This window comes from Furipterus horrens, unplaced genomic scaffold (genome assembly GCF_987537825.1).
Source record: "Furipterus horrens unplaced genomic scaffold, mFurHor1.1.pri manual_scaffold_2, whole genome shotgun sequence".
Classification (NCBI taxonomy): domain Eukaryota; kingdom Metazoa; phylum Chordata; class Mammalia; order Chiroptera; family Furipteridae; genus Furipterus; species Furipterus horrens.
In genome coordinates this window covers 80,131,847-80,141,281 of record NW_028327172.1, presented here as the reverse complement: position 1 = coordinate 80,141,281, position 9,435 = coordinate 80,131,847, and positions in this window count along the sequence as shown.

Here is a 9,435-nt window from a genome sequence, read left to right as displayed (position 1 = left end):
AGAAGCTGGTGAAGTGGTGCCTTTAGAAGAGCTGTAATGTTCTTCTTTGCTGTGCAGTACATTCATCTCATCTTCATCACCTTCATCGTCATCAGTACTGCACAGCTAATTCATTGTCTTCATCATTCAACTTGTAGTATATGCCACTGGTGAGTACCCATATAAAATTTTACAGTACTGTATACATATGTTGTTAAAGTTATGTAGGTTTAAGAGTGTAGAATATGTTTAAGAACTTAAGTAGTGTTTATAAAAGTGTGAAAAAGGTTAATAAGGGAGTGGGAAAGGTTAATAAGGGACTGGGAATGGTTTATACATGTGTGGGAAGGGTTATAAAGCCTTAAAATATATATAAATACTAAAATAAATGTAAGGTTCCTACTTTGCAGATTTTCATCTATTGCAGGGGGGTCTAAAATGTAATATCCATGATAAATGAGGGACCACTGTACCTGATGCATAGTTGTGACTACAACTATATGATAAAGTTAGGATTAAGGAAAATTTTTAATAATTCCAGGCAGTTTTACTGGTGGGGGCGAAAGAATGGAGGGAGAAGGAAAGAAATATGCCTCCATGGAAAAGAAAAGAGAATCATTTACTCTCTTATGGTTAGGCCTCTAAAGCAATGCTGACAAATAGTATTTTTTGAGATAATGAAAATGTTCTGTCTGTGACTAGATGCTACTATATTGAACTATGCAACTTTAAAGGGTAGTTACAAATTCAAGTGGAATTTAATGTTTTTTAATTGTCTTCATCTCAGATACATACATTTCTCTTTTTGTACTAGTAAGGAAAGGTGGAATTTGAGAAACCATGGAGTTTTTGAATTGCAAAGACTTTCTTAAAGTAATTATATAGATCTTTCTATCAGTCTTTTTTATTTTATGAACAAGGAGCCTAAGATTGAGATTGAATACCTTAGATTACATAGAAAGGAAATGTTAGAGCTAGGGCTAGGGCTAGTGCCCAATGTTTCACTGTCCCTCTAGCCTCAATTTTTCTCTCACATCTGGTCTTAAAAATAAGATGAAAAAGAGGCCAATGTAATCAAGCACAGAGTGTTCATAAAGAAACTAGCCAAAGTGCCAGCTTGTTCTCTAGAGCATTAAAAATAGCCACCTAGAAATGTGGGTAACCTCTTTTAGTTCTGAGAGGAGGTGACCTTTGGAAAAAGATCAGGATATTATCCTCAGAGGCTGTGTTCCTGAGACTACACAATCTTGATGTAGGAAGTAGAATAGAGCTACTATTGATAGTCTTGTGTAAGATTGGCTCTCTGCTCCCAGGATCTAGTGAAAATAATACAAAAAAAAAAAAAAAAAAAAAAGGCTGACCTGCCAATACTCTTCCAACTTACTCCTAAGTTAGCCTCAGGATTAACCCTTTTCAAACAATAATAGAAGAACAATTTGTCCCTCTTCCTTTTTCGTCCTTGCCATAGCCTGTTATTGTTTATTCATTTATCTCTTATAATCAGAGTTTTCTCTATAAACCAGTGATAGTAGTCTCTTCTAACACACCTCCGTTAACGAGAAGGAACACCATCTGAAAACAAAAACTTCTGAGGGCAGTGGTCCTCAGTGTATGGTGCTGGTCCCAAGAGCATCAGCATCACCTGGGAATAGGTTAGACATACTGACTATAGAGCCTTACCCCATATCAAATATAAAATTTTAGGACTAGGGCTCAGCATTCTGATTTAACAAATCCTGTATGTAATTCAGATACAGGCTTACATTTGAGAACCACTGTTCTAGGGTATTCTCTAGGTAGAGTCTTCTTCTCAGAAGTGATTAAACCATAGACTGATAGCATAGCCCAGGGAATCAGATTCAGATAATAAAGTCAATCTTTAGCAAAACTAGGAGGGCAGTTTTCTAGGCCTCTTCAAGATTACTAAATGTCTAGAGACAACTACTGTAGGCTCTAGTAGCCCAAGACCAAAGCAAACAATAAACAGTAAACAATGACAATCTTTTCTTCACTTTATTAGTGAACTGAGTTTGTAAGACAACCAAGTAACTAAATTCCAAGGAGTAACAAGCCCCTCTAAAAAGAGATAGGACACACAAATTGTTTCACCTTTGGAAGAATATAAGATGAAGATGTAACCATCATCCAGATGAGTCTTGAATGTTGTAGACCTGGGCCAAACTTTGGTCTTCAGTAAAAAAAGATGGCATCATTGCTGAACAATATATTCATGTTGCACTATATTTGCACTATGTGAACCTTGGTTTAAGTCTTCCCTGTAAATAAGAATGGTTTTTCAGCACATACTCTTTTATTTTTTAAAATCTTCTTTCCTTCCTACATAGATACAGTAAAACAGATAAAATTAGTAGTTCTTCCCACTTGCCAAGTGTAAATTGTTACTTGCTGTTTCCAATAGGAGGGACTCTCTCCTGAGTTACTTTTAAATATGTATTATAGTTTTTATGCCAAGGAGGAGTTAGGAACTGTAATATTTTAAGGAAGAAGGGGCTTATACTCTGACTACATGGAAGCAATTGTTTTTCTAAAGCAAGTGACACCTCTAGACATCTTAAGATTTTTAGAAAGTCCAAATAACTATGCTGCAAAGGACGTATGATGCCTCTGTCCTTTGACAGAGAACCACTGCTAATAGAAGTAGCAGCCATTAAGTGTTGAGCCAGAACTGTTCCAGATGCACTTAGCTAGTACCTTAGGTGGATTATCTCATTCACAACAACCCTGATTGGAAAACATTAGTACTTCCATTTGACAAACTGGCAAAATGCATTTTAAAGGGCTTAAACAACTGTCTAGTCCACAATCTTGAAGTAGCAGACCAGATCTAAAACTCAGGTCTGTCTGCTTACAAAACTGATGCTCTTAACCCTCATCTCTTGGTACTCTCTCCCCATATCATCAGCCCTAAACACTTCTGTGGTTTATTTACCTCTTTTTCTTGAATATACTCTTCTTCTGCTTCTCTGCTTCGAGAACTACGTCAAGGATCAGGTCATTTATGCCTATGACAACCTTCCTGCCCAAATTTTTCTGTCTTCCCTCTTCAAGCTTCCCCAATTCCTCATGCTAAATTCTCATTATGATTTTTCATTTAAACTATGTTATTTCCCTCTCCCCACATATTATAACATAATCACTTCTTTAGGGGGTCTGTCTCTCTCAATGGCCAGACTACCTCATAGCCACATTTAGTTTCTTATTCTCTTTCCCCATAGCTCTAGCTGACATTTATACTTCAATTCTATGATATTTTCAGAATCTTAGAAATTTAAAGCTGGGATGGACTTAAGAAGAAGAAGAGGAAGAAGAAAGGAGAAAAGAAGAAGAAGATTTAATTTGTATCTTCAAGGACCAAGGGTGGAAAAAATATGAAGTGACTGATAACTATTGCTTTTCTTAATAAAATAAATCCTCTAAAGACCATCATTCCCATCATAATTTTTCTTGAATTCATTAGTAAGCTGAGTTTTTATGACAATCATGTGAACTAAATCCAAAGAATGACATAGGATGAAGATGTAACCATCAGGAAAATGGGTAAGAAGAAATCTACTGAAAGTTTAATGCACTTCTTAAAGACCAAATGTGGGCTAAAGTGTCAGTTTAAAGTAACTGGAAGCCCCATTTACTTTCTTTTCCATGGGCCTCTACTGGTTTTTCACAAGAAAGATTAGAGATAAATAAGGAGACGGAAAAGAGGCATGCAAAAATGTTTGGTTTCCTCTGTGAGATGGGCATGAAACACTGCCTTCTTCTTCAGAACCTTCTTTCATATTAAGCAAAAACCTTAAGTCACCAGGGGAGGGATAGCAAACCCTGTCACTATCAGGGCCCAGCTGAAGTCCCATTGCTCCCTGAGGAGAGGTAGAAGGAAAACGTATTTGCCTGTTGGAAAGCAACATCTTCCTCACCCACAGGACTTAGGCAAATACTCCCTGTTCTGGGTTATCTACCCATCTGGGAAGGGCAGAAAAACTTCTTTGTCCCAGAATTCTGCACCAATAAAAACAAGAGGTCTACACCATTTAGGGGGAAGCCAGAAACTCTGTTCTGCCCAATAACTGTCACAAAGTCAAGACAGACTTTGGCTACCGTGGTGTTGAGGAGGGACAGGAATATGAGAAGACCCTGCCACAGAGGCCCATGTGCATATATTCTGCCAAAAATTCAGACAGATTAGGAGGACTGAAAATCTCATGTGCCTTTATGAAGAGTCTAATGCTGAATAACAAGCAATAAGAGTCTAATTCTAGGGCAAGAGCCAGAGCTTGTGAAAGACAGCCCACCTCTCCTCCCTTCTCCTCCTACAGTGCAGGCATTCAGGGCCTGCTAAAAGCTGAAAGTGGAGCAGGGACAGTGAGAAAAACTCCAGTATTTCAGGCCTCACACTAAGTACTAGGCAACAGAAGTTCATCTCTAGAAGAATCTGGAATCTGTACACTGAGGTTAAACACAGAGCAACAACAAAACCCAAACACAACTCAACAACTGACTGAACTAACTCAGCCTCTCGTGCTAATGGCATAACAGAAGAAGATACATGCCCACTTTACTGAATAAATACTATTTACTTCAGACTCTATTGTTCTTCTATAATAATGTCCAGTAAACAATCAAAAACATCATGACATTAAAAAGCAAGAACAAACAAATGTTGAAAGATAAAACAGAGGACTTCCGGCTAAGATAGAGGCGTAGACAGATATGCTGCAACACCCTCCACAACTAATAAGGAATACAACTACTTCAAAACTAGAGACAACCAGAAGTTCCAGAAAACTGAGCTGCATGGAAATCCAACAAACAAAGATATAAATAAAAAATACTCATCCAGGCAGGTAGGAGGGGAGCCAGGGTGGAGAGGACTCAGTGGTGGCAGCAACAGCGGTGGCAGTGGCAGGCCGGCGGAAAACACAGTTACACCTTTTAAAAAGTCAGGAGGGACACCTGGGCAGCATTCCGAGCTCCTCACCATACCATGCAGCTCATGGCCCCAGCACTGGGGAAAATCAAGCCTCATTGTTTCTGACTGTGCAGACCAGTGGGGGTTGGGGAAGAGGCAGAAATGTCAGTCTCTCAGCAGAGTCTGCTTGTTTAAAGGGCCCCCACAGTCCTGGAATGTCCACAGATCCACCCACTCTGGGAACAACAGCCAGGGCAACGGCCAGAGAGGCACCAGTCCCATATGGAAGTGGGAGAGGTGCCTGGAAAGGGGGGTGAGTGCTGGGCAAGTGGCATTGTTCCCTCTCAGACCCATCCCCCCCACACAGTGCCACAACATGGTGAAATAGGTCGCCCTGTACTGACAAATATCTAAGGCTTCCCCCACTACAACATAACAGGAGTGACAACTCTACCTAAGACACAGAGGCATACAAACATAGGAGCCTGTCAAGATGAGGAGACAGAGAAGTATGGCCCAAAAGAGGGAATGGATCAAGGTTCCAGTGGAAGAATTAAGTGATGAGGAGATAGCCAACCTAACAGATGCAGAATTCCAAACACTGGTGATAAAGATGCTCACAGGCTTGACAGATATGCTTGAGTACGGCAAATGCATAAGAGAAGAAGTGAAGGCTATGCTAAGTGAAACAAAGGAAAATCCACACAAAACCAATGGGAAGGGAAGAAAATCAGGGTTCAAATCAATGATGTGGAACATAAGGAAGAAAAAAACAGTCAACTAGTACAGAATGAGGAAACAAGAATTGGAAAAAATTAGGAGAGGCTTGGGAACCTCTGGGACAACTCTAAATGTGCTAACATTTGAATCATAGGGGTGCCAGAAGGAAAAGAGGTAGAGCAAGAAATTGAAGACTTATGTGAAAAAATAATGGAAGAAAACTTCCCAAATTTTGAGAAGGAAATAGACATACAAGTCCAGGAAGCACAGAGAGTCCCAGATGAGCTGGACCCAGAGGGAACCACACCACAACACATCATGATTAAAATGCCAAAGGTGAAAGATAAAGAGAGAATCCTAAAAGCAGTAAGAGAGAAGCGGAGAGTTGCCTACAAATGGGTGTCTATAAGACTATCAGCTGACTTCTCAAAAGACACTTCACAGGCAAGAAGGGACTGGTAAGCAATATTCAATGTGATGAAAAGCAAGTATGTACAACCAAGATTACTCTATCCAGCAAAGCTATCATTTAGAATGGAAGGGCAAATGAAGTGCTTCCCAGACAAGGTAAAGCTAAAAGAGTTCATCATCATCAAGACATTATTATATGAAATGTCAAAGGGACTGACTTAAGAAAAACAAGATCAAAACTATGAACACTAAAATGACAACAAACTCACAACTATTAACAACTGAATCTAAAAAATAAAAACAAAATCCAACTAAGCAAACCAGAATAGGGATAGAATCATAGGTATGGGGATGATCTGGATGGTTATCAGCTGGGAGGGGGAAGGGAGAGAAATGGGGAAATGGTGCAGAGACTAAGAAGCATAATCGGTTGGTACAAAATAGACAGGGGGAAGTTAAGAATAATATAGGAAAGGATGAAGCCAAAGAATGTATATGCACAACCCATGGACATGAACTAAGGGTGGTGGGATTGCTGGAGGTAACAGGTGTACTGGGCAGAGGAGAGCAAAGGGGAAAAATATTGGGACTACTGTAACAACATAAAAAAAAAAAAAAAGATAAAACAGCCAACCAGATTGAGAAATGAACTAGATGTTGGAACTATCAGACAGGGACATTAAGACAACTATGATTAATATGTAAAGGATCTAGTGGAAAAAGTAGACCACATTCATGAACAGATGGGAAATTTTAGCAGACAGATGGGAACTAAAAAAGATTCAAGTAGAGATCTTTATAGATAAACATGCAGTACCAAAGATGAAGAGTTTTTTCAACAGATTTATCTTCAGGTTTGACACAGCTGATGAAATAGTAAACCTAAAGATGGATTAACAAATTTTCAGAATGAAATACAAGGGAAAAAAAATGTGAAGCATGCAGGAACTATAGAACAATATCAAACATAAATGGAGCAGAAAAAAACATTTGAGTATATAATGGCCAAGAATTTTACAAAATTAATGGAGAAGTTCAGAAACTCTCAAGCCAAATAAATAAAACCCAGATCCCCCGCTACACCGAAAGTGGAGGGAGATTATCCAAGCAGGAAGGGATGACTGGAACTCGCATCGCAATTCAGCATCTTGTCCCTTGACTTCTATACACCATTGAGGGTCCCTCCCTAGTTATTACTGGTGTCTTCTCACTGGCAATTTAAGACTCTTGACCCCAAGTGTAGATACAGGAATCTTCCCTTAGCGCCAGCCAGGAAAAGACTAAATGGGATTACCTAAGCCAGACACAGGACTGCATTTCTCAATTTGTGTTCAGTGTAAATGGGAAACATTACTCCTGTCGGATGTTCAGCTGGGGGGAAGAAGTTTCTTTGTCAGTTTCACCATACACAATAAAAGCTCTGGAAATAGGGAGGTAAAGAAATCTCTTCAATCTGTTGTTTCCCTCGGGTTCCTTTTTTTTTTTTTTTTTTTTTGTATTATATATTATGTCTTCACAGAATGAAAACTATAGAAAGGATAGAATTTTGTTTTTCTCATTCATCTCTTAGAACAGTGCCTGGCAATTGTTAATCTATTCAACAAAAAGTTTTGATAAATTTCATTAAGTGTACATTCTAGTGGGGGCATGTGGATAGCAAAATACAAACAAATGAGAATATTAGTAAGTAGTACCTAGTACAAAGGAAATAGAATGAGGCAAGAGAGAAATAAAGACAATGATATACCATTAGAAAATATTATTTATAAATTAGAGCTTGTTCTTTTCTCCCTTTTTCCTGGCCTACCCCAAAGAGTTCCACTCTTTTATAAGGCACCAGATCAAAGAGTAGGAAGTCAGACTAGGTACTCTTACCCACTTTAGAGACTTGCCTCTTCCCAAGTCAGATAAGACCCATGACTGGCTATAAGGGGTTTTTAAAGGACCATAACAAGATAGACATTCATGATCATAACTCATTCAGCAAATGTTTACTGAATATTTTCTGTGATCAGGCACTGCTAGGAATATAGCAGTGAACAAGACAGACTAAAGCCTTTGTCCTCATGGAGGACAGGGACCTTGATTTTGTTCTGTTAATATTTTGGGCACATTAAGCTCTGGTTCTAGAAGAGAGGAAGGCTTATCCTCCCCACCCCCTACCACCACCACCACCACCCTCCTTTTGTTTTATTGTCTTTCCAAAGGCTATCTACTTAGTTTTGTAGTTATAAAAAGGAGAATATTGTCTGGGCAGCTCAAATGTAGTTAATTTGACTTTTTATGGAATACTAACACTCCCTGTATGTATCCAGAGTTGAGGTCAGCGGAGAAGCTTTTCCTGAAAAATGAGAATGAAACTTCCATTGAAATTCAGTTGTAGTTTGCTTAAAAGATTTATTCGTAAGTCTTCTTCAAACCCCTAGATTTAGAAACCTCTGTAAAGTATTTCCAATATAATTTCATTGGGAATGATAGAAATGGTAAAGCACTTTCCCACTCACCTTTCCTTCTGGCAAGGCCTCTCTGACAAGGAATATTGCTTTATCACTTGTGCTGAATAATCACAGAAGGCACGTTACAGCCACACTAAAATTTTCACAGTCTGGAGATAAATTAGGCCACATATGTGTTTGCTCAGCTCCACCAACACAGATGCAATGCGTGCTTTGTGCTTTGTTAAGGCAATGATGTCATTTTAGCTATGTGAAAAATGACTTAAAATGTGGTTTGGTTTTAGTTGAGCTGTCAATTTTTATTTTGTCTAGCTTTTAAAAATGTATGTTTCATGCTTTAACATGCACCAACAGTTATTTCTAAGTGTTCCATTTATTACTAACATTTTTTGAAACTTTGGATAAAATGGAAATTAAGACATTTATTCCATAGCATTAATTTATGATCTTTGTGATCAATCTCTTATAATTTGAACATGAGCAAAAATGTGAGAATGATGAAAGGATTTTTAATATGATAGCTCCCCATAATTGGTGTCCAACTGGGGGGTGCTTTAACACCCTTTGTTTTTCTTTAGTCCAGCTGGATTTCAGTTCAGCAAACATTTGTTCAGTATTTTGTAAGGAGCAAAAGTGAAAGGTCTGCCCTTGCGTCAGGGGTTAGAAACCATACTGGGCATCTTCACACATCCTTTTGTACATGTGTACAGAACCAAGTCTTTGAGAGGAGGGGTAAGTCTGAGAATCTGTTAACTTGGGCAGGAGAGACTATTGGCTTAGGTTATTTCTAACAGATTTTAGCTTTTTCTCACTTATTGGAATGCTTTGATCACTTGAAAAAAGTCCTGCCACTATGAACTAAATAGCATGAAGTCAAATGGTCATCGTTCTGGAATTCTTCTCCTCTCCTCTTTAATTTTTATTTAGGAGCAATGATGGAAAAGA